This window comes from Lepisosteus platostomus, chromosome 5 (genome assembly GCF_059453375.1).
Source record: "Lepisosteus platostomus isolate fLepPlt1 chromosome 5, fLepPlt1.hap1, whole genome shotgun sequence".
NCBI classification, from domain to species: domain Eukaryota; kingdom Metazoa; phylum Chordata; class Actinopteri; order Semionotiformes; family Lepisosteidae; genus Lepisosteus; species Lepisosteus platostomus.
In genome coordinates this window covers 11,647,352-11,673,914 of record NC_142615.1, presented here as the reverse complement: position 1 = coordinate 11,673,914, position 26,563 = coordinate 11,647,352, and the positions used below count along the sequence as shown (strand labels likewise).

The window sequence follows — 26,563 nt, the reverse complement described above, 5'->3', positions numbered from 1 at the left end:
TTTTTTTACTTAGAAATTTTGGACTGGGGGCAATGTATTACTAATAGTGTCGCTGAGCTCACAATGGAGTAATAAGACCAGGGCCAGTGATGTAAAACCTTTTCACCAAGAGATTGTAGGTTCAACTCCTGCCTGGTTCAGATTGCGTTATAACGGTTTATCTTCCTTTATATAAATGAACTGCCCCTGAAGCTATAGAAAACGCGTTGGATAAATTGTCGAAATTTGCATGAGGCTGCAGACAATTTAACACTACTGTCTGGAGATCACCTCCTGCTTTGAGCTCCATAGCAATGCAAATACTGCGCGTTACAAAGATGGAGAACAGCTGAACTTGTGCGTAGTAGTCAGTACGGTACTGGCATTGTACTAATTAGCACGAACTGCAGAGGCTCTGAATCAGACCATTTCAATTAGTCTGGTCAGTGTAGGAGTATTAGGAGTTGACAGGGTGCCTTTGGAATAGTCGTCAGAAAATATAAGAAAAGGAAAGTTACGTTCAGTAAGCTCTCACACACAGTATTCGACATTGGAATCTGATTACAAAAAAAACTACCCGTCTCCCCAGCATTTGTCGGTGCTGTTGTTTTTATTTTACATATTGTTAGCATTTTAATGCATTTTTAAAAGATTGATACAAAAATCACTAAATACGAAATGTAAAAACCCCAAATGGAAGCAGCTGACCATTCATATTCCTGAATTTTAAATCCCTGTGTTTATCTGTGTCCGAGTGCCTGGTGCAGCTATGTTGAAAGCAGAGTCTATGATTTATTGCGGAAGCGCATTGCCACCAAGGAAAAAAATCCTGAGTTCTACCAAATTATCTCCTAATTACGACTCGCTCGCTGAATGATCTCTCAAGAAATCCCGAGTGAGATTCAACAGGTGTTTTCTGCAGCAGCCACGACAAGTGTGAAGACGTTCTCTGGATTTCCCGAATATGACGTTAAATTAGTTCAAATCATTTAGTATTTAACAGAACTAAATGTTTTGGAGGTATAATTGAAAAAGCAGAGAAACACTGTAGCACTTCGAATGTGTCTTAATTTAATTGATTGTGTAAACCTGGCTCTCCATGAACACGAGCAAAGAGTTCTCACTCAACAGAAGATTGTGATATGAGCAGAGTAATATAAAGCACGTGGAGATGCCGGGGACTGAACCCAGGACCTCATACTGTATGTCCACATGGCTGTAAGAATAGTGCTCTGCAGGAGCTGTGGTTTAGCTGGGAAAAGCACCTGTTTAATAAAGAGGATATCGTGCGTTCAAATTCTAGCGAAACCTTTCTTCCTGTCTTGTTTTACAGAACAGATCATTTGGGACACTCACAGAGGCCTTGATTTGGTTTAATGCATGTATTCATTTCCTTTGTGGAACTTTTTAAAATTTTATATCTTACGAAAGATGAAATGTGAGCGAATTTTGTGTTCACCTAAAGAATGTTAATGGCAAAAAGCGGCAGGTAAGCATTTGTTTGGCGTATTCGGCTCTTACCCAACGTTGGGTGTTTTGAGCCCACCCAGGGACGCACTTCCTCCCATAGTGAACATCATCACCACAGATATTTAATTTGTCCGCAAAACCTTAACTATTTTGATATTTGCAGTAGTAAACAATTGAGGGTTGGTCAGAGGTAAAGACTGCGGTAGAGTCAACATTACCGGGAATTTCCAATAATTACCGACAAGGGAAACTTTCAAGCAGATAGTATTTACCCATGGAAATTTATGTCCCAATGTGTGGCGGGAAAATTCACTTATACTCCTGTTGCATCCTCAGCTAAAATAATTAAAAATACAATGCAAAATTATCTGAGAACTTGACAAGCAAAAACGACAGATCGCCGGAGTTATATTTTAATATTTTCGTATATTTACCTTAATTTGAATTCTAAATGTTAACCTAGTGCTGTTCAATATAATGTAATTTTGTTGTACTTTTAAAATATTTTAGCTGAGGATGCGAGGGAGGATATTACACCTTGCCAAACATCTAAAATAACTGTAAAAGAGGCTGGCATTTTAATAAAACAGGTGATCAAAAGAAAGCTACAGATAGTATGGTATTATGCACAATATCCCTCGATATTGAAAGTCAGATGAGGAATTTGAAGATACTATCAAAGAAGCAACGGCAATAGCAGAGGATGTTGATTTTGAACCAATGTTTACACGTCAATAATCCAGCAGTCCTCGCTTGCCAGACTTCTTCAAGATATTCGAAAATCGAAAATAAAGCGCACATGCGGCAAAGGGGCGGTCCGAAGCAAAGACTGCGGTAGAGGAGGAAAAAGCTCCGCACGATGACTCGTATCTAATATTCGGCCCCTGAAAGGCATCATATTCGTTGAATTGCTTGTGAGCGTTTGATTTCGCAATGCCTGTGTACGGGCTTATAATTCCGGAATATCAATGGTCAGACGCTTACGATGAGTGATTGTGTTTTGTATTATTTAGATAATTGAAAATAAAACATTTTCAAATTTACAGCTCGAATGAAATAAAAAAGTTCATTTGTCTCTTTTTTGTAACAACATTGCCATAACTATTTTTTTTTTGCGCATCTTCGCCTACGATCAGGAATACCTTCCTGTTTTTTGCGTGTTTATTGTTTCTGCCTGTGATCTCGGAAAGAAAGACCCAGTAAATGTTCACCGAGTTTGCTGTGGTTTGAGAGGAGTGTATGAAGGTAATAAAGGAGGGAGGATGCGCCCATTCCGCATGGGGAGCACAGAGTAATGAGCCGCACCTGCAGCTCGCTGAGTCTTTTCTCATACAGTGCCTTGCGAAAGTATTCGGCCCCCTTGAACTTTTCAACCTTTTGCCACATTTCAGGCTTCAAACATAAAGATATATTTTTTTATTTTATGTGAAGAATCACCAACAAGTGGGACACAATTGTGAAGTGGAACGAAATCTATTGGATTTTTGAAACTTTTTTAACAAATAAAAAATTGAAAGTGGGGCGTGCAAAATTATTCGGCCCCTTTACTTTCAGTGCAGCAAACTCACTCCAGAAGTTCAGCGAGGATCTCTGAATGATCCAATGTTGTCCTAAATGACTGATGGTGATAAATAGAATCCACCTGTGTGTAATCAAGTCTCTGTATAAATGCACCTGCTCTGTGATAGTTTCAAGGTTCTGTTGAAAGCGCAGAGAGCATCATGAAGACCAAGGAACACACCAGGCAGGTCCGTAATACTGTTGTGGAGAAGTTTAAAGCCGGATTTGGATACAAAAAGATTTCCCAAGCTTCAAACATCCCAAGGAGCACTGTGCAAGCGATCATCTTGAAATGGAAGGAGTATCAGACCACTGCAAATCTACCAAGACCTGGCCGTCCCTCTAAACTTTCAGCTCAGACAAGGAGAAGACTGATCAGAGATGCAGCCAAGAGGCCCATGATCACTCTGGATGAACTGCAGAGAACTACAGCTGAGGTGGGAGAGTCTGTCCATAGGACAACAATCAGTCTTACACTGCACAAATCTGGCCTTTATGGAAGAGTGGCAAGAAGAAAGCCATTTCTCAAAGATATCCATAAAAAGTCTCGTCTAAAGTTTGCCACAAGCCACCTGGGAGACACCCCAAACATGTGGAAGAAGGTGCTCTGGTCAGATGAAACCAAAATCGAACTTTTTGGCCACAATGCAAAACGATATGTTTGGCGTAAAAGCAACACAGCTCATCACCCTCAACACACCATCCCCACTGTCAAACATGGTGGTGGCAGCATCATGGTTTGGGCCTGCTTTTCTTCAGCAGGGACAGGGAAGATGGTTAAAATTGAGGGGAAGATGGATGCAGCCAAATACAGGACCATTCTGGATGAAAACCTGTTGGAGTCTGCAAAAGACCTGAAACTGGGACGGAGATTTATCTTCCAACAAGACAATGATCCCAAACATACAGCAAAATCTACAAAGGAATGGTTCACAAATAAACGTATCCAGGTGTTTGAATGGCCAAGTCAAAGTCCAGACCTGAATCCAATCGAGAATCTGTGGAAAGAGCTGAAAACTGCTGTTCACAAACGCTCTCCATCCAACCTCACTGAGCTCGAGCTGTTTTGCAAGGAAGAATGGGCAAGAATTTCAGTCTCTCGATGTGCAAAACTGATAGAGACATACCCCAAGCGACTTGCAGCTGTAATCGCAGCAAAAGGTGGCTCTACAAAGTATTAACGCAAGGGGGCCGAATAATTTTGCACGCCCCACTTTTCATTTTTTTATTAGTTAAAAAAGTTTCAAAAATCCAATAGATTTCGTTCCACTTCACAATTGTGTCCCACTTGTTGGTGATTCTTCACATAAAATAAAAAATGTATATCTTTATGTTTGAAGCCTGAAATGTGGCAAAAGGTTGAAAAGTTCAAGGGGGTCGAATACTTTCGCAAGGCACTGTATAACCGCTCAGCCTGGACACACAGCCCCTCCAGTCAGTGTTGGAGATTTGCAGTTCAGAAAACAGCTGTGTCGAGCAGAAACTGATCTTCCTGCTTTAGTTAAGGTTATTGGAATCGAGGGTTACTGTGGGGGTATAGCGCTTGTATCTCTCTTCTCTGGCTAAACACTATCTACTGTAAAATATAGAAATAGACAGAAGCTGAAATACAGCTACAAATACTTCAGTAAGGCCAGGCACATAGGAAAGTTTAATATAAATGTTCTACTCTGTTCGAGCTCTGATATACTGTTATCATCTCGGCTCTTGCCGCTGTCACTGGGAGAGTGACTGCATTCCGTAGGGCTACAGGTTGATTTCACAATGCCACATTTAGTGAAATACAGGAGAAACTGCAAGGAAAACAATGTTTTAATAAATCTTCTTCTGTTTTTTTTTTATTATGGTCTCTCACATTTGAATGCATACCTTGCAGTAAATCTTTCCAGATTACAGGCAGCCCAAACAGTTCTTAAGGCAGAATTCGAAGCCTATTTGACTTTCTGCTGATCACGTTGAAGAGTTCACGAAGCATTTCCCTGCCTATCATGTGCCCGCAAACTGGTTTCTCCATTTTTTCCGTGTTAGCGAGCACAACAGTCGGAAAACATGCAAGATAGTAGCTGTAAGGAGTGGGATATGAACCCACCCGTCTATTCAGAGGACCGGGACACCCAAGCAAGGAAAGACAAAAGTTCTTAAATTTGGCACCTTAGACCACTCAGCCATCCTGACGAGCTAAATAAAACGGTCTGTTAAAAGCACCAGTAAAGTAAATGCTTTGCAGGAGAAGCGCCAAGTTCCCTGTTGGAGCCTAAACGGTTCGCGGAAATCAAATTTTCGGATCGATTCAGAGTGTGCTTTACAGCCTTTGTGTAATATTTTGATCTGCTAGCGTGCAGTTGTCTTCACAATCTGGATTATCTCATAAAGAGCAACGTCAGTGTAAAACAGCTATCATTTTTAAGAACAGACATTGTTTTGCATTATTCTAATTGGTTTATTTTCCTGATTGCAATGTATTGTGAAGCATAAAAGCCAGCTGCATAAATCTCTAATTCGCGTCTTTGATGAAGGCGTTTCAAATAGCAGCCAGTGCAGGATTAACGCTTTTAGAGCATGTATTACATTGTATATAGTAATACATAAGCTTAAATTCGCACACTGTTATTTAGACAGTGCCAACCAGTCTGACCTCCTACAACTTTCTGTGCCGGCTGACTAGGTCTTACAGCAGCTGCAGCCAGAGTAGCCGTAATGGCAACACAGTGCTTGGAGTTCGGCTATTCTTATTTCTTCTGCAGAACCAGCGGTATCGGAATATATTGATCCGCATAAGAAGCGCTTTCGGTTTCTGATCGTTTTTATTGAGCGCTGCTCTAAACTTTACATTTGCTCGTACTAGTTTTCCCTATGAACAAAAGACATTTCCCTAATTACATGATTTCACTTTTTTCTTTTCAACAAGTAGAAAGAAATAAAACATAATTCCATATAAAAGCCCCAGGCAGGATGGTTGGTAGTCTAAGGCGTTGCATTCAGGTTGCAGTTTCTCCTTGAGGTGTTTGTTCAAATTCCACTTCTGACAAAGAAGTTAGAGTAGAAACGATAAAATCCCTAGGTAGAAAACATCTCTCATTTCACGTGTTTAATGTTAATTGTCTCAGTGGTTGCCTCGGTGATTGATGGATCTTCTCTCTTGCAGGGTGACGGCAAACGTCTTCAGAGAGGGAGTCTCACACGCACGGCTTTTCTTCATCAAGAGCGGAGACAACAGAAACAGACTTCAAACTGAAATGAATTACTTCTTGAGCGTTTATGACCGTCTATAAAAAGCTGAGAGCAGGTGAAAACGTCTTTTGAAATGAGGAAATGTCTGCTGACAGTAAACAGAGCTCACGCTGAGCTGCGGACAAGCGCTCCTCGTTAGTACAGTGCTGAGTACCCCCGCTTGTTGCGCGGGAGACCGGGGTATGATTCTGTGACAGGGCGTTGGTTTAATTTTTTAACAACCTGACTTCACTTAAAAAGTGTGTACTGTGTACTATGTTTCGGACTAGTTAGTGCGGTAGAATATGGAGATCATCTCCAGCTCTGAGCTCAAATGCAACAACAAGTCATGCTGAACAAAGTCAGAGCCCAGCTGAACGTGTGCTCAGTGTAGTGCTCAGGACTCAGGAGCGTTGTTGAGTTCTAATTAGTATGAACTGCAGGGGTTCTGAATCAGAACATTTCAATTTATCTGATCAGTAAATTAAAATGCAGGACACTGTAAAATAGGATTATTACTGTGTCTCTGTCTCGTTTGTATATAACCGAATGTCCCTCACAGTTTAAAAGATACCAGTAAGGACACACAACTACTAATGTGATACTTATTGGAAATAGTCCCAAAACAAGCACGTCTGGCAGCTGGTAGACTCTGGTAGATTTGCAATCTATTTAAATATGAATTTACTAAATTTCAGTTCTCTTCACTCCCAGGCATAACTGAACTCTCACTGTCGCATACTAAAGGCTTTACATGCATTAGCTGTGATAAAGCTTCTAATAAACACATAATGAAACTTAGTTTTGTTCCTCATGGTGATCCTCTACTCGATCCAAATGAAATGTTTAATATGATCCCCCGAGAAAAAAAATGAGTCCATTTCCGCCTGGAATGATTGATGCCTCATCAAACATTTTGTAATATCCCTGGAAGTTTATACAGTAGAATCCTGGTTCGTGGGTTAAATTCAAGGTAAAAAAGACTAAGGAAACAAGTTGGAAACTATGTCGATCTGTGATTTAAATCATCCGGAACATTGCACAACATTGGGCAGTATGTGACAGAGAGCAGCACCTGACATTCCTTCGAAAGCTCAGCTGGTAGAGTGGAGGACTGTAGTGGAAACAGCTGGGAATCCTTAGATTTCTGGTTTGACTCCGGCTCGAAGGAAGGTACTTGAATCAAATAGCTAAAATAGCGAATCTGTTTCATTCAGACGTTGATCAAAAGCTCAATAAATGACGAAGCAAAGGCTCCTGTTCTGAAGTCAGCTCACGTCTGATTGTCTTGTTTTGGCCAAGATCTGATCTTTGAATTAAGGGACTACTCTGTCTGCTTTGTAATTCAAAAATACATACAAATGTCAAGTTTTTTGTAGATTTTAAGGTTTTCTCTGTTTTCAAAGGATAGCTACTTAATTGGCTTTATGATTTGGTATTGATTTTGTATCGTTGTATTATTAAGTTTGTGCTTTCTGTGTTTTTATCGTATTGTGAACTTATTTTTTAAACAAATGCTTACAAAGGCAGACACGGCACACATCTGTTTATACCAGTGGTGAATTGTACATTTTTATTAAGTACAATCTACTGTGCACTTTTGGGAGTATAACAGGTTCGATATAAAGTGGCAAAAATATAAAAGGGAAAAATACCCCAGACTGCGTGTAAAGGCCTCGTTGTGACTGTTTTATTTTTAGATAAAGATGGCGTACTGTGCACAAAATGTTGTAGAAACACAATCTGATATTTTAATAACTATTATTTTAATAATTTGATAAGTATGAGGCCCCAGATCCAAATCTTTAGTCCTGATATTTTTAAAAATGATATCTTCCCTTCCTCTCGTGGAAGTCACACGATGTGAACAATTGTTTGTTTTTTTTTTCACGTTGCGATCCAAAGAGCCTCAGACGCACAGTCAACAGTAACCAAACCAGGATGGATTCTGCTGGGAGCCGGACTGAGCTCATTCTCACTCCCTGTGCTGAAAACAGAATTATCTCTTCCCCGAACATCGTCTACAGCTGCTAGATATTGCTCTGCGTCCTACTGCTCCAGCAATTCCTTTGACCAAAGACAGATCACTTGTGCGCTTTTAACCTTCTTGCAGCTACAGGCGAGACTGAAGCTGGAGATGTGAAGGCACCCACTGGTGCATGTTCTCCAAATTTCACAATCGCGACAGACTTCTCTTTTTTTTTAAAGTAGATATAGCCCTGAAAAAAGCATTAGCTTTATCAGTTTTTACATTTATCAAACATTATATTTTTATTGCATTTTACATAATAATAATAATATTAAACATATATAGCGCTTTTCTGGACACTCCGCTCAAAGCGCTTTACAGGTAATGGGGACTCCTCTCCACAAATGTGCAGCCCCACCTGGATGATGCAACGGCAGCCATAGTGCGCCAGAACGCTCACCACACATCAGCTCTCAGTGGGGAGGAGAGCAGAGGGATGAAGCCAGTTCAGAGATGGGGATTATTAGGAGGCCATGACTGGTAAGGGTCGATGGGAAATTTGGCCAGGATGCCGGGGTTACACCCCTACTCTTTCGAGAGACGGCCTGGGATTTTTAATGACTACAGAGTCAGGACCTCGGTTTTACGCCTCAGCCAAAGGACGGCACCTGTTTACAGTCCAGTGTCCCCGTCATAATACTGGGGCATTAGAACCCACACAGACCCGCCCAGCGACAGAAACCAGACGGTACCGTGTGTCGAGCTCGGCTGCGAGCAGGACAATGACATTACGGGGACAAAGTAGAGAAAATCAAAACGGTTCTGTAAAAGACATGTGTCAGCTGTCGGTTCGCAGTCTGGACTCTAAATCCACCGATCCGATTTCAAATCTCTCGAACACCTGAGCTGCGGCTTCTTTCGAGTAGTTATTCAGGAGAACATTATGTTGATCATATAGATGAAACGTTTAATATATTCAGGTATGTAGCTACGTCAGCATTCGTATCTGCAAAGGAACAAGTAATACTGTAGGTTTATTGCATGCTGAAAAGAGAAGAGAGAAAACAAACCTGAAGAAGGTTTCACAGCTGAAACGTTGTTTTCTCTCTTCTCTTTTCAGCATGGAATAAACCTATTCCCAGTGGGCAGTGATTTGTCGAATATACGTATATTCGCGGCGAAAATACGGCTATACGTATAAATACGTCGCCGCGACGTATAATCAATGTCGAATTGCAACCGTAAAATCGACGACATTAATAAACGCATATATAACGTCTAAAACACATCTAAAAACTTTTTACTGTATATATCGTGTGTGCCGCAACTAGGAGTATACGGCACTCTGCATAGTGTACGAAGTAAATTTATTTTATTATTTTATTAATAAATATAATAAATAAATTAATTACTGCGAAAGTAATTTACTTCGTACACTGTGCAGAGTGCCGTATACTCCTAGTTTTAAAACTGACAAAAATGTAGAAAATACGTTTCTCACTTAGAAATTTAAGATGGGGGTGGGGTATTACTAGTAGCGGCACTGAACTCACCATGGTGCAATTAATTTACGTGACGGGCTAATGGTTTAATGGATAACGCGTCTGATTTCGGTTTATAAGATTGTCGATTCGACTTCTACCGGGGTTGTGTGATTCAAATCAGGCTCCTCAGAAATAGATGTCTGTTATGTAAATGAACCCCACCTGAAAGCAAACGTTGGGTCTGGGTTCCTTTCTTTCCTGCATGAAATAGCAAATCGTTACAAAAAAAAAAACACCAACTAATGTCCAATAGTCCAATAGTCATTTAAGTAAACATGAATATACTGTAAGGTCTTGGTACATGGGAGTGGATTTCAACCACAATTAAAAGAAGGGCAAATTATAATTACAGGCTTCAGACACTTTTTCATACAAAAGTGACCAAACACTCCCTTACTTTCAGGTTTGCTTGAACCTGTAACAGAAAAGCGGTTTGAAACTTCCATTCTCTGATGTCACTGTCTCTAAAGTCGGACGTGATGTTTCGCGGATGTGCAGTGTGCCTTTTCTCTTGTCGTGTTCAAGATGAAATGCTTCATAAGCTCCTGACTGGGTGTTCTGAACTGTTCTGTTATTTCGTTCGGATTACCTAGGTGGTGTACAGCTAAAACCCAACTGCATGGTGTAAATTCCGGGTTCGGCACCAGCAGCACCTGCAAACACATCAGCTGACCTCGACGTGATTTGAACACGCAACCTTCTGATCTGGAGTCAGACGCGCTACCGTTGCGCCACGAGGTCACTTGCAACAAGTGCTTTTAATTCACCCAAAGAGAAAAATCAGCGTCCCTGAAAAAGATTGTTTTCATTCTCTCCTGTGAGGAGCGCCGCTCTTCCAACGAGGGTCTCTTCTTCCCAGACCACAGATTATTCTTCCCGCCCGGCTCTCTCAAGGAGAGCAGACACACCGTCTCCACTAATGAGTTTACTACATCTATAGATCTGACCCCCTACAGCTCTGATATTCCTGGACAGGATGTTTACCACCAGCCCGGTGAACTTCTCATCTTGACCTCTCCCAGGAGGAGCACAATTAACACAGAATCCTCTCTCCATTTAGCAAATAACACAAAACACTGTTTACCTGTCAAGTCAGAAAACCAGGCTGCTCCAGGTGAGGCTTAAACTCACAACCTCGGCATGAGTCCACTGAATATGTCATTTTACATGGCCTGAACCAGGAAAGAGGTTGGAAGTCAAGAAGTTATGGTTTTGTTTTAATACTTGCCTACTCATTTTATTTTTCGGTCAAATCTTTTATTTGGGAGTACTTTCAATGGATGTTAATCTTTGTCCCGATGCACGATTCTGGGCCATGGTGTGTCTTGAATAATGTTCTTATAGGCTTCAGTTTGGAAAAGTGCGGTCTTCAGAAGCTACAGAAACCGCTAATGGTTACATAACACTTAATGCAAAAGCAACGTTCGGGTTTGAAAAAAAAATATTACTTGCTATGAATACAAACACTGTTACAGGAGGCGTGTTAGGGCTATTTTAGCTTAGATCATCAATTCATCTTACATTTCTTCTCCACCTATATCAACAGCGTCATCGCTACTGAGCGCTAAAGGCAGGTCCTGGCAATACAATCTTCTTTAGAAAACATTTTTAAAACTATTTCCACTACCATACATAAAGTAAAAGATACCGATTGCACGCAACTAATAAAATCTCTTATCCAGGGACGTTGTAGCTAGATGCAAATTCCAATCGAAAATGTATCAGCTTTAAAATTTTCTTTTGGATCCACAGGACGATCAGCATGAGACTCAAAATATACCTGTGTTTGATTGTACAGCATAGATTGTACAGCATGTATGTTTACATTTATGTTAAAATTAAGGTAAATATATCAAAATATCAACATCCAACTTCACAGTGCTAACATACTGTAACAGTGCTTGTCAAATTCTCAAACAAATCTGCGTTGTATTTCTAAACTCTTTTAGCAGAAGACGCAACAGGAGTATAAATGATATCTCCCGCCAGCCATTCAAAGATACTTTTCCAAGGGTGAATATGGATTTCTGGGGAGTTGCGGTGTTGATCACTATTGGACTTCCCCGGTCTCAAGTGTTGTTGTTGGACACGGGCAAAAGACTCGCATTTTCTGCAAATATAAAGAGGGTTAAGGTTTCGGCTTTAGCGGAGACAGTGTTTACATTGACAATAATAAGAAGATCGTCCCTGGGTGGGTTTGAACCACCAACCTTTCAGTTAACAGCCGAACGCGCTCGCCGATTGCGCCACAGAGACTGACGAGAGAGGCTTTTCTCCATTCGCACCTTTCCGGTCAAAAAATAAACATTGCTTGCATTTTCTTGCCAGTCGGCAATAATCCTACTGCTCTGATAGCCAAGAATTACATTTCATTTTTCACAAGCTGTATGAATTTCTTGAAAAAAAAGTTGTTGCAGAAAGGAAATGCATTCATGCTTTAAACTAAATCAAGCCCTATGCGGTTGTCCAAGATGGTAGTTTCTGCACAAAAAGACAGGAAGAAAGGCACAGCTGGGATGTGGAGCCCGGATCTCCAGTTAACGAGACAGGTACTTAAACCGACTCAGCTACGGTGCCGGCAGAATTCTCCTCTTTTATAGCCGCTTGGACACACCGCTCTGAGCCATCTGTGTTCACGAAGCCCTGAGTCTGCCGGCTGAGCAAGCTGCCTCCTTTACACGGAACAGGAGCCCTGACCGTAAGAGAAATGAAGAGAAATGGCTTTTATTGGGCACTTTTCATGTCCAATGCGCTTGACATCTCCCAAGGGGGACAGAGTTCATTAACGACACTTTTCCTTTCTTTCTTCTTTCTGTACACTTTGATGAAACAAAACGAGAAATCATGTAAGGGGAAATGTCTTTTTTCATGGAGAAAACATGCACCGGGAAATGTTGTGTTTAGAAGAAGTGAGTTAACATGAAAAGTGACCTAATTTACCGGAGCAAATGCTCACCAAGCAAGATCTGCTTTACTACTAGAGAGAAGTAGAGTGAAAGACGTGATCATTTCACGCCTTTGTGGAACGAAACGCTTTTGTCTTGGAATTCTAAATCAATTAGAAATTCAGAGCGACACATAAAGGCTTTGTCTGCTTAAAAGTGATGATTTTTTAAAACTAAAAAAAATGTAGAAAACACGTTTCTCACTTAGAAATTTAAGATGGGGGTGGGGTATTACTAGTAGCGGCACTGAACTCACCATGGTGCAATTAATTTACGTGACGGGCTAGTGGTTTAATGGATAACGCGTCTGATTTCGGTTTATAAGATTGTCGATTCGACTTCTACCGGGGTTGTGTGATTCAAATCAGGCTCCTCAGAAATAGATGTCTGTTATGTAAATGAACCCCACCTGAAAGCAAACGTTGGATCTGGGTTCCTTTCTTTCCTGCATGAAATAGCAAATCGTTACAAAAAAAAAAACACCAACTAATGTCCAATAGTCCAATAGTCATTTAAGTAAACATGAATATACTGTAAGGTCTTGGTACATGGGAGTGGATTTCAACCACAATTAAAAGAAGGGCAAATTATAATTACAGGCTTCAGACACTTTTTCATACAAAAGTGACCAAACACTCCCTTACTTTCAGGTTTGCTTGAACCTGTAACAGAAAAGCGGTTTGAAACTTCCATTCTCTGATGTCACTGTCTCTAAAGTCAGACGTGATGTTTCGCGGATGTGCAGTGTGCCTTTTCTCTTGTTGTGTTCAAGATGAAATGCTGCATAAGCTCCTAACTGGGTGTTCTGTTATTTCGTTCGGATTACCTAGGTGGTGTACAGCTAAAACCCGACTGCATGGTGTAAATTCCGGGTTCGGCACCAGCAGCACCTGCAAACACATCAGCTGACCTCGACGTGATTTGAACACGCAACCTTCTGATCTGGAGTCAGACGCGCTACCGTTGCGCCACGAGGTCACTTGCAACAAGTGCTTTTAATTCACCCAAAGAGAAAAATCAGCGTCCCTGAAAAAGATTGTTTTCATTCTCTCCTGTGAGGAGCGCCGCTCTTCCAACGAGGGTCTCTTCTTCCCAGACCACAGATTATTCTTCCCGCCCGGCTCTCTCACGGAGAGCAGACACACCGTCTCCACTAATGAGTTTACTACATCTATAGATCTGACCCCCTACAGCTCTGATATTCCTGGACAGGATATTTACCACCAGCCCGGTGAACTTCTCATCTTGACCTCTCCCAGGAGGAGCACAATTAACACAGAATCCTCTCTCCATTTAGCAAATAACACAAAACACTGTTTACCTGTCAAGTCAGAAAACCAGGCTGCTCCAGGTGAGGCTTAAACTCACAACCTCGGCATGACTCCACTGAATATGTCATTTTACATGGCCTGAACCAGGAAAGAGGTTGGAAGTCAAGAAGTTATGGTTTTGTTTTAATACTTGCCTACTCTTTTTATTTTTCGGTCAAATCTTTTATTTGGGAGTACTTTCAATGGATGTTAATCTTTGTCCCGATGCACGATTCTGGGCCATGGTGTGTCTTGAATAATGTTCTTATAGGCTTCAGTTTGGAAAAGTGCGGTCTTCAGAAGCTACCGAAACCGCTAATGGTTACATAACACTTAATGCAAAAGCAACGTTCGGGTTTGAAAAAGAATATTACTTGCTATGAATACAAACACTGTTACAGCAGGCGTGTTAGGGCTATTTTAGCTTAGATCATCAATTCATCTTACATTTCTTCTCCATCTATATCTCCATCTATATCTATATCTATATCTATCTATATCTATATCTATATCTATATCTCCATCTATATCAACAGCATCATCGCTACTGAGCGCTAAAGGCAGGTCCTGGCAATACAATCTTCTTTAGAAAACATTTTTAAAACATTTTTAAAACTATTTCCACTACCATACATAAAGTAAAAGATTCCGATTGCACGCAACTAATAAATGATCTTTTCCAGGGACGTTGTAGCTAGATGCAAATTACAATCGAAAATATCAGTATCAGCTTTAATATTTTCTTTTGGATCCATAGGACGATCAGCATGAGCCATCAAAGAGCCTGTAGTAGCAAGAAGTTTAAAAGCACACAAGTGATCTGTCTTTGGTCAAAGGAATTGCTGGAGCAGCAATATCTAGCAGCTGTAGACGATGTTCGGGGAAGAGATAATTCTGTTTTCAGCACAGGGAGTGAGAATGAGCTCAGTCCGGCTCCCAGCAGAATCCATTCTGGTTTGGTTACTATCAGACTGTGCGTCTGAGGCTCTTTGGATCGCAACGTGAGAAAAAAGAACAAAAAACATTTGCTCACATCTTGTGATTTCCACGAGAGGAAGAGAAGATATCACTTTAAAAAAAATCAGAACTGAAGATTTGGATCCGGGACCTCATACTTGTCAAATGATTAAAATAATAATTATGAAAATATCAGGTTGTGTTTCTGCAACATATCGTGCACAGTATGCCATTTATTTCTAAAAATACAGTAGATTGTACTTAATAAAAATGTACAATTCACCGCTGGTATAAACAGATGTGTGCTGTGTTTGCCTTTGTAAGCATTTGTTTTAAAAATAAGTTCACAATACGATAAAAAACACAGAAAGCACAAACGTAATAATATAATGATACAAAATCAATACCAAATCATAAAGCCAATTAAGTACCTATCCTTTGAAAACAGTGACATTTGTATCTACTTTTGAATTACAAATCAGACAGCGTAGTCCCTTAATTCAAAGATAAGATATTTGCCAAAACAAGACAACCAGATGTTAGCTGAATTCGGAACAAGAGCCTCTGCTTCATCGTTTATTGAGCTTTTGATCAACGTCTGAGTGAAAAAGATTCGCTATTTTAACTATTTAATTAAAGTTCACAAAAGCACCTTTCTTCGAGCTGTAGTCGAAACAGCGACTTAAGGATTCCTAACTGTTTCTAATACAGTCAGCCGCGCTACCAACTGAACTATCGAAGGGATTTGAAGTGCTCCTCTCTGGCACATATTGCCCAATATAGTGAAATATTCCGGGTACTTAAATTCCAGTTCAACATCAAGTTTCCAACTCGTTTCCTTAGTCTTGTTTACCTTGAATTTAAGCCACAAACCAGGATTCTACTGTATAATCTTCCGGGGATGTTACAAAATGTTTGATGGGGCATCAATCATTACAGGCGGAAATTCACTCCTTTTTTTTTCTCGAGGCATCATATTAAACATTTCATTTGGATCGAGAAGAGGATCACCATGAGAGACAGAACAAACTGTTTGATTCCGTCTTTATTGGGAGCTATATCACAGCTAATGCATGTAAAGCCTTCAGTATGCGATAGTGAGAGCTCAGTTATGCCAGGGAGTGGGAGTGAAGAGAACTGAACTGAAATTTAGTAAATTCATATTTAAATAGAGTGTAAATCATCAAAGTGTTCTGTCACTTAAAACTTATTACAACACTACCAGGAGTGGGGATTGAACCCACGTGGACATTTGTCCATTGGATCTTAAGTTCAACGCCTTAACCACTCGGCCATCCTGGTCTACAGCAATATGCTATTCAGTTGTTTAACATTTAAATATGATTCAACAATTAAAAAAAATTAAACCACGAAACCTCTTAGAGTTGCGAGAATACTTCCTTTGTGTATAAAATACATTGTGAATGCTTTCTCAGCCTTTACTTTTTCGTTTTTATGACATTTTTTTGACCGAGCACGAATATTCTTTTGTCCATATCTTCACAATGGAAGCACAGAACGCCGTCAAACCAAATGCATTTTAAAGACCAAGACTTGTGGATATTTCCACAGCCTCTACATCAAACTATCAGTGGGCTAATTATCTTTTTTTAAACCTCCGGTTTTTCATCGATGTGTAATTACACACTTACTGGAACCCGGAGGACCGCTGTGTACAGACGTTCACAACGTGAGAAATACTGTTCAATACAGCTTTGTGCGAATAACCTGTATATGACCATAGGAAGCAGAACAGCGCAGTCTCCAATTACCCAGACTGTAAGCACAGGAATAAAGCTTTGTTTGATTTCTGAAACCCTTCCTTTACGCCCTGTTTTCATTCAGGTAAGGGTCAACTATATTGACAATACTACTGACAGCAGGAAGATTAAAATATTCTTTACTCAGCAGCTCATTAAAAACAGCTCCCATGATGTTCAAACCAATTTTTTACACAGAACACTGACACAGCTTTGCGTTCTGAATCTCTTTTTCTCATGCTTTTATTTAATATGGCACAATGCACTGGGATAGGGGTGTTCTGTTCACAAACCAATAGCATTTAAATCACAGCACCCACAATGCTGCAAGTAAGTGTTTTGTACACTAAGCAGGTCTTCTGACTTTTCCCAGCTTTGTTTTGGGTTGTGGAACCTTTATTTTTTATGAATTTCTGAAGATAACACTACAGGTATACACTGGGATAGGTGGGTCTTTTTCATGGCTCAATAGTAATTCAAATACAACAGCCACACTGCTGAAACCATATGTTTTACACACCAGACAGGGCCCCTAACCTCATACAACCTTGCTGTGGCTGTGGCCTCTTTCTTTATTTTTTTATGATTTTTTGAATGTAACACTACAGGTAATACACTGGGACAGGTGGGTCTTCTTCATGGCTCAATAGTGTAGTGGCTTAATGGGTTTACTGAGACAATTATTAATTCGTTGTAGCTTTTAGAAAATCAATCGTCAGAACAACTAACAACGCACACACACGGGTTCAATACACGAGATACATGTATTAATATAAATTGTGCACCAAAGATATACTAGTCTGCCTGGATACGAGCGGCAGACCTTACTGTGAGGGTTATCAATATACAAGGTATTTAATCTCGAAGAGATGCAAACACAAAGAGATACACAACAGAGAATATATTTCAATATATATCGTTCGGTTACCAAATCGCTAATCAGTGTTATTTCCCACTGTTACTCTAAACTCGGAAGTAAATACATTACTCATGAATTAAATTGATAACAACTTGTGTTGAGGTACAATTGAATTCTCGAGACGCAATGTAGAACATGGGGTTTACTTATCCACTGTGTATGGATTTGGAATCTCCCGGCACGAACACCAAACCAGCTGACAGGCTCTGTTGCAGCCTCTGTTCCAGCGGTTGTCCAATGGGCGTTGTGTCAGCATTCTCTGGCTACCGGCCAACCAGTCAAGGTGCAGCTCGGAGTAGGACGGGCGGAGAAATCTGACTGCGGCGCGCAGGGCAGTCGTTGCTCCGAGGGGATCTACCAGCAGTCCGGCTGGCTAGTAGAAAGTCTCTATGCACAGAGTGTGACCGCGAGTCCTCACAAGTCACTCTTTTGCCTGGGAAGAAGCTGGTTCGTTCCCGGTCCAGCGCTGCTTCTGAATAAGCTATTCAGGTTGTCGACGAGGGTCCAACTGTAGGCTGCCGTTGATCAAGCGGAGCATTCACGTTGGTAGAATTCTGAGTACGTACGGGATCCTCGGCCTTGCGCTTAGAACAAAGTCCAAGTCCTTTTGCAGACAACAGCAGTTGTCACGTGATTGTCTCTGAGGATGCACGAAAATGGCCAAGGAGAGCCCCGATCTGAGCTTGCGCTCCCTTTTTGACCAAGACCCAGATGTGTGCTGATTGGTTGAGAGTTTTAGCAATTCAAATACAACAGCCACACTGCTTAAACCATATGTTTTACACACCAGACAGGCCCCCTAACCTCATACAACCTTGCTGTGGCTGTGGCCCCTTTATTTATTTTGTAATGATTTTTTCAATATGGCACCATTAGACAGCCGGTACTTGGGGATAGGGGGGTGGTATTCACGAGTCAATAGCTCTTCAAGCACAACAGCCACAGTGCTGCAACCAGGTGTTTTACACACCAGACAGGCCCCCTAACCTTATACAATCTTGCTGTGGCTGTGTCCCTTTTCTTTATTTTTTTATGATGTTTTCAATATGGCACCATTAGACAGACATGGTGATAGGAGGGTGCTATTCACGAGTCAATAGCTCTTCAAGCACAACAACCACAGTGCAGCAACCAGGTGTTTTACATCAGACATTTCACCTAACCTTATACAACCTCGCTTTGAGTTGTGGAACATTTCTTTATTTTTTAATGATTTTTTTACTGTAATCAAGTGTTGCGCTCATTAATAATAATAATAATAATTGCTTACACTTATATAGTGCTTTTCTGGACACTCCACTCAAAGCGCTTTACAGGTAATGGGGACTCCCCTCCACCACCACCAATGTGCAGCATCCACCTGGATGATGCGACGGCAGCCATAGTGCACCAGAACACTCACCACTATCAGTGAGGAGGAGAGAAGAGAAATGTAGCCAATTCAAAGAGGGGGATTATTAGGAGGCCATGATTGGTAAGGGCCAATGGGGAAATTTGGCCAGGACGCCGGGGTTACACCCCTACTCTTTTCAAGAAACGCCATGGGATTTGTAATGACCACAGAGAGTCAGGACCTCAGTTTTACATCTCATTCGAAGGAAGGCGCCTGTTTACAGTATAGTGTCCCCGTCACTATACTGGGGCATTAGGACCCACATGGACCGCAGGGTGAGCACCTCTTCCAGCAGGAACCTTAGTTTTTCCCAGGAGGTCTACCATCCAGGTACTGACCAGGCTCACACCTGCTTAGCTTCAGTGGGTTGCCAGTTGTGAGTTGCAGGTTGATATGGCTGCTGGCCATAATCAGCAGCCTTCAGTACTGAAGCAGGTGTGAGCCTGGTCAGTACCTGGATGGGAGACCTCCTGGGAAAAACTAAGGTTGCTGCTGGAAGAGGTGCTAGTGGGGCCAGCACCACCATTAGGCAGGCCTCCTGACCTTTCACAGTCATGCTTTGTTGTGTGAAACTTTAATTATCTTTTTAGGATTTTTTGAACATGGCAACTTCCACCGAGATGGGTGGGGGGTGTCGGGGTGCTCTTCAATAGCTTTTTCATCTATACACACAAACGGATGTAACCAAGACACTCAGAACCTGTCACGCAGGGGCTGACTGCTGAGGATAGGGATCCAATGCGGTGCCCTTGGTAGGGTTGGCGCGAGACGCAGGCGTAGTCGGAGTAAACAGGCAGGGGTCCGATTCCGGGAAGGCGTATGTCGAAGAAAACTCAGTCTTTGCTCAGGTTGGGAGATTGTCAACAGAGATCTTTAATACAATCAGCTGAAGGGGAGCATATCACAGAGAAAGGGTTTCCCCTAGCACTCAAGACATGCTCACTGGACTGAAGTTATACTTTCCTTTTTTATACATTAAAAGTACGCAATACTTTAACATATCAAAGGAACATATAGGGAAAGGGGCAGTGTCAGAAGTCAAACAAACAGGACAGGGGGGTGCCATTTGGCATCCTACAATCTGTATCAATTTTCTCTGGTTGAATGGGTGTGAGGAATCACAGGCTTTAGTTTGCACCTAAGACAGTGGTCTTTGGTGCGAACAGAAAACCTTTCCCACGCATAGTCACTGTCCTGACCTTTTGACTCCGTCTTCCACACTCTGCTTTAACAATGTCGCCGTGGATTAATTAGAGATATAAAGTACATACAAGTCATTTTTTAAATGTTGTAGTTCGTCTTGTAAAAATGTTACGAGTACATCATCTATCAACAATTACACAGGTTCTGTTTCCATATTGGGGATTTTGGTTACGTAATATTATTTTCTAAATTTCACGTTGTGAATATATGATTTGGGCAAACAGAGCCGCAAAGAAGTACATTATGGGTTGTTGGTTTTTTTTTGCAGTTTTATCTAGAACAAGCGATGCTTAAACCTTTGTCTGATTCTTGTGAAACTATCCACACGACAGTTACAGTACCTAGGAGTTGACTTCAGTGATGTCACTGATGGGATGTTTCTAAAAATCCATCCTCTGTAAAACATCTTCTCTAGTTGTCCTGCATATGTATTCGCTAATGAAGCTGTGTGTTCTGAGCCTGGATCTCTACATTTCTGTATGAACCAGCTTAGAGGGCTAAAGACAGCTTGTGTTTAAATTGAGTGTAAGGCAATGTATGCTTCTAAAGTCATGGTCAGCATTTATTATTGTACTGTGCTGTAAACTTGTTCTGTGCCTAGTCACATTATTTAATAGCGTTTTTATAGCGTTATCAAATCCGGTGGCGCTGTGTGTTAGTTTCCTGACTCCCATGTCACATGGTCTGTGATTGAAACCTGTGAAACCGGTTTAATTCGTCACAGCCAGCACTCCGGCAGAGAGGGGGTTGTACTCGTAAAGTAGAAGCAGGCGAGATTTCCAGCGAAAGACACCTCCCACCCTCATACGATTCAAATTGTATTACAGCATTGTAATTACACATTGTAATTGTATTACACATTGTACACATGCTTAAAAGAGAAGAGAGAAAACGCAAGCCTTCTTCAGGTGTGAGGGTCTTCTGCTCAGAATGAAACGCTAAAATGTAATGTAGGCTCTGAATGGGTTCAATTATGATTTGGGCTTGATTAAGGTCGCTGCCTTTCATCTAAAACCCTACTTGAATCCTTCTAAACTAAAAATCAGTGTTAGTGAGTTCTAAATAAAGAGGTATCCAGGTAACAGTGAAACGGGCAAACAGTCTGGGGAGATCGCCCGTTTTCCATGTAAATAGTTCCCTGGTTCCGCACCCCTTGGTGTTTCTCTCGCTCTCTCTCGGGTCACCTGATCATTAGCTCGAAAGATTTCAGTGCTTTGTGTATATTCTAATGGTAGTGGGGGCAGGGTGTGTGGGAACAGGTTTGGTTGAAATTGCATTGGAGATCTATGTTCTTCACACCTGAAACATTTTCTCTGAAAGCATTTTCTTCGCAGTTTAGCCGATCTTGTTACAGCATGTTACAGTTTACTATTATTAACCATATTAATTTTAAGTGCTTAATGCCATTTTTTGACCAGGCACGAATATTCTTAAGTCCATATCTTCGCAAGGGAATCAGTGCAAATTGCAATACTAATTAAATTAAAACTACTAACTACTACCTAATACTAACTAATTAAAACAAATACCAGAAACGTGTTGTTCTGTCTAATGACATTACAAGTGGAAAGATTACAGATTTTAATCGTCTTTAATTTTGTTACGTTATACATTTTAGAAACGTTTCATCCATACAAACACCACAAAACTATTTTCGATTGTATTTCTGAATAGTATGTTACACTTAGTTCACTGTTTTAAATACATCTAATTAAGAAAGTTAGGTGTTAGCATAAACTATTAGCAATCAATAATATTAAATTTAGCACTGTAATAAGCTGTTGCACTTTCCCCCGCATCTTGTAAAAATATATTTTCATTGTTCAAATATACATTAAGTCTGACTATCATATAATAAGTTAAATACAAAACTAAAGAAAAAATAGGGTTAAATATAATTCAAAATATTTTGCTAACAATGTTAACTGTTTATGAATAATAAAATGTATTAACTAAGGAGTAGGATGGCACAGTTGTTAGTATGTTTTTTGTTTTGTTTCTTTTTCATAAATACAAGAGTAGTACCTGATGTCTCAGTGGCTTTCAAAATTAAATTATGCATGCAAACCTGTGAACTAGAAAGATAACTAAGATATCCATCCATTTATAATGGTGGCGAAGTGGTTAGCATTGCTATCTTGCAGCACTGGGGTCCTAGGTTCAATTCCTGCCATCCTGTGTGTGTGGGGTTTACATGTTCTCTCTGGGTTACATGGTTTTTCTCCATATGTGTGATATGACTCCCTCTCGCACTCCAAAACATACTGGTAAGTTAATTGGTTTATGGGAAAACTGGCCCTGGTGTGTGTGTGTTTGTGTCTGTCTGTCCTGTGATGGACTGGCGCTATGTCCAGGGTGTATTCTGCCTTGTGTCCGTTGCTTACTGGGATAGGCTCCAAATCCTCTGTACTGGATAAAGAGATTAGAAATGGATGGAAGTAAAGGCACTGTGTGGATGGAACTATACACAGTGTTAGAAACCCACTATGAAATGGCAGCATCTCACTGAGAATAAAATATCTTATAGTGCTGGCTTAAGGAAACAGCCTTTCCACCTCTCTTGCACATCAGTATCCATACCTAGTTATTTAAACAAATTGCCTCTAATTATAAACATCTTAATATGCTGGCTCTGTGGATCCGCATCAGCTATGTTTGCCCATTCCTTCAATTCATGTGCATCCAACACACAGTTCAATGCCAGCAACTACACATAATCTAAAATACAATCCTTATTTCAGTATCTATGTAAACATATAGTCTGTTAACTTCATCATCTTCATCAAAAGTATGCCTAACCCCATTAGGAAGTGTTCTTGTTATAAGTGTATTCCTCAGCTTTCCCCAAATTATCTTCTTCTTGCCAGCATCTCTAGTCTTTTATCCTGCAATAACTCAGCCAACACTTAAATCTCCAAAAGCTGCTTGTGTTAATTTCTTTAAATCACAAATATCATGTGTAAATACTGGCCATGTAATACTCTGCATTGTGGAATAATAGTTTATTTTAAAGGGAACTAGAGAAACTAAGAACTAGAGAAATCAAGAAAGGCTTTTTTTCTAGAATTAATAAATGCACATCCTGTTCACTGGGGAAATTAAATCCACACTGAGCAATCTTCAATATGTTCAGAATATGACAGCAAGAATCCTATCAGGGATGCATTACACCTGTTTTCAAGTCCTTACACTGGTTACCTATCAGATTTCGAGTCAACTTCAAAATCCTTATCCTCCTTATATACTGTCCTACAACTGTTATTATTGATCACCGAATTATTGTACTTGACATGACTTCATTCAGCCTTTCCTGAACGTCTATGACAGGCAGAGAGAGTGCTGTTTCTGGTGCGATCTTTTGCAGCTAACATTTCACTGTTTTAAACGAACAAGAAATTAGATTGCTCATAAATCACTTATTCTATATAAACACAGCGTAATTGCCCTCCGAAAATCCTCTTTTTCTTGTTCGTTTTAGAGACCTTGATCGAAACTGATTTTAGATGTCAGAAAGGATTTATTTTCTCTGTATTTCCTACATTGCTTTGTCGAGATTTTAACTTTATATCTAACTTTATATCTAGGCTCAGATTTCAACTATAAATCGTACAGTAATTAATAGCAGTAAATACTGATGTTTTGCGCCCTCTTACCACAAAAATATATGTTTTGTAGTTGGGATTAACTTTATTTCATACGCGTAGCTACTCCGATTCGGACACCGAACAGTTAAACATGGCGGCAAATCAGACACCCAGAGAGGGGGGGCGTCTTCTCGCCTCCATAACTAAAATGCCAAATAGGAGTGGCTTAAGCGACATACACAGTCGTGTAACTGACAGTTTGAGGTAGCCTATCGTGTAAATTTCGCTTTGTTGCTGATAGGTTAAGCTTTCGAAACTCTGCCCCAAAGTCATGTGACTGATTTTTCGCCCTGTTTCGTTGGTTAAACGCAATGATCACAAGCACCACCATGGTAACTGGGATGTGTAGTTTTTAATTCCGTTTGAATTATAACTGTACGTACTGTCTTCATATTTGGCCAGGGCTTTAAAGAGAAGGCGCGCCAAAAAATTTCGGTGCCGTCGTCTCCGCTTTAAAGGTACCCCCGTGCTGGAAGAATTTGACCTCGGAACGTTTGCCCAGCGTAGTTATAGTGGACATAAAAACAAGAGTTCGCTGGCATTATATCCTAGAAGACACAGACCGGCGCCAGACCGGTAAATGCTTGATGAACTAGGGATTGGACAGTTTCCAAGTGCTTGTACAAATGATGGAAATGTTCAAATAAATGTGCAAAAAAATAAACAAAATAATCATTTATTTCTTTATCATATTGGCTAGCCAATGTCCTCTCTTTGCTAGTTAGTGGCTGTGTTTCTGCGTTGGGTAGCAACGGGTGACTGTTCTCAGGCGGAAGATGTAAACAGCTTAATTTTCGTGTTAAATAATTTTTAAAAATTAAAATTCATTCTAAACAGCAATCACATATTTGGGTACCGTTTCATAAAACTTTCATGCTTAAAATACTTAGGGAGAAATGGAAGACTGGTGTGTATTTTTTCTTTAAACTATCAAGACCAGCCATACACAGTACAGTTTATGTACATACAGTAATGTTTATGTTCCTAAATTAATATCGTTTATGACCTTCAGATGCGTTATGCTCCTCTTCTTTTTATGCTCAGCTACTAAAATTTCCCTTTAGTGGTAAAATTCCATTTAAATATTCAAAACTAAGCAGATTGAAACGTGCACAGTAAAGACATTAAATGATTAAATCTTTTCACTACCAACCAATGCACCACGAGTGCCCCTGTCGGTCATTTTGGCCAGCCAATCACTTACCACGGTGCCCTGCGGGTTGGTTACTGAACCGCGGGTTTTTAACGCTCATTTTGAATGGCTGCATCTGTATTTCACTTCAGCCTTTCACTCTTGCTTCCTTCCAATGAGGACAGAGCTGCGGGAGAAAGGGCGCTATAGAGGATCGCTGTGGAGAGCTGCTGCTGTGCTTTGACATCTGAGCTCTGTGGAAAACGATCTCAATACAATTCTGAAAAACGCGACTCCCCGAACGCCAGCCGAACAAGTCTCCACAGCCGAAGCGCTGTGCCTCTTTTCAGCTGGCGATAAACCTTTCCTCGATCCTTTGCGGACTTGTAAAACTGTTCATGATCAGAATAAAAAACGCTCACGCTAATACACAAGCACCCGTGTCTCGCCAAAGCTGACAAATAAACAGACAGACAAGCCGCACTGCACGTGTGAACAGGGGAATGAGCAAGCAAGCGGGGATAGAGCGCCTCCTGCACTTAGAAGCTTACAGCACCTGGTATTCCCAGGCGGTCTCCCATCCAAGTACTAACCAGGCCCATCCCTGTTTAGCTTCCGAGATCAGACAAGATCAGGCGTGCTCAAGGGGGTGTGGCCGTAAGCAAGAGCAAGGCTCGCTGGCACCCTTCTTAGAGAGGACAGCTCCGTCACCTCTTTTACGACGCTGCTTTTTTTCCCCTGCGTTTTTCTCTTCTTCCCACGTTCTCTCTCTTCACTGCCTTCGTCCCCGCTCTATTTCACTTCAGCCTTTCACTCTTGCTTCCTTCCAATGAGGACGGAGCTGCGGGAGAAAGGGCGCTATAGAGGATCGCTGTGGAGAGCTGCTGCTGTGCTTCGACATCTGAGCTCTGTGGGAAACGATTTCAATACAATTCTGATAAACGCGACTCCCAGAACGCCAGCCGAACAAGTCTTGAAGTGGAAATCTAATAAGTAAATTGATTCTTAAAATGTAGAGAGCTTTGCAAGAAATATATTGGTGCTTTAAGATGTAGCGGTGAGGCTTAAATAATAAGGCAGAATTAAGTGTTTCTGAGCTTCCCAAATGAGGCCCCATTTCTCTGTTCATCTCTGTGGTGCAGCCACAGAGAAACTATTCATGCAAGATGTTTTCTTTTGATAAGGACAGCTCCCACAGGGGGATGCACTTAGCTAAGCCTGGCTATCATGATCAATGGTCATCCATTGGCGCCTATCTGTTTAGGGAGTGCCAGTTGGACATCTGGACTGCATTACTAAGTGTCAGGACTAAGTGACTCATATCTCACCTTGATCAACCAATCAGGGACTGGTAGGGCCGAGTAACCCACGTGGGACTCTGATGCCCATGGAACTTTCAGCCAATCAATGAGCTGAAGTTCCTCCAGGTAAAACAGGCAACACAGAGAGCCTGGGAGATTGAGATTGAGATTCAGATTCAGACAAGATTCAGATTCAGATTCAACAATTCTAAAGGGAATTCAAAGGAGAATCCCAAGGGCAGGACATTCTCACAGCGCGCCTCCTGA

The 26,563-nt window shown here is 41.0% G+C and overlaps 4 non-coding genes and 1 pseudogene across 4 annotated transcripts; all 5 read right to left on the bottom strand.

Moving 5' to 3' along the window:
• Positions 1-10,401: 10,401 nt before the first annotated feature.
• trnaw-cca (transfer RNA tryptophan (anticodon CCA)) lies at positions 10,402-10,473 on the bottom strand. The gene has a single exon. It is a non-coding gene; the product is annotated as a tRNA-Trp (tRNA).
• A 1,441-nt stretch (positions 10,474-11,914) lies between these two features.
• Positions 11,915-11,988, bottom strand: trnan-guu (transfer RNA asparagine (anticodon GUU)). The gene has a single exon. It is a non-coding gene; the product is annotated as a tRNA-Asn (tRNA).
• Positions 11,989-13,583: 1,595 nt separating this feature from the next.
• Positions 13,584-13,655, bottom strand: trnaw-cca (transfer RNA tryptophan (anticodon CCA)). The gene has a single exon. It is a non-coding gene; the product is annotated as a tRNA-Trp (tRNA).
• A 2,508-nt stretch (positions 13,656-16,163) lies between these two features.
• Positions 16,164-16,246, bottom strand: trnal-uaa (transfer RNA leucine (anticodon UAA)). Its single transcript has one exon. It is a non-coding gene; the product is annotated as a tRNA-Leu (tRNA).
• Positions 16,247-25,539: 9,293 nt separating this feature from the next.
• On the bottom strand, positions 25,540-25,658 carry LOC148663534 (5S ribosomal RNA; annotated as a pseudogene).
• Positions 25,659-26,563: the final 905 nt, after the last annotated feature.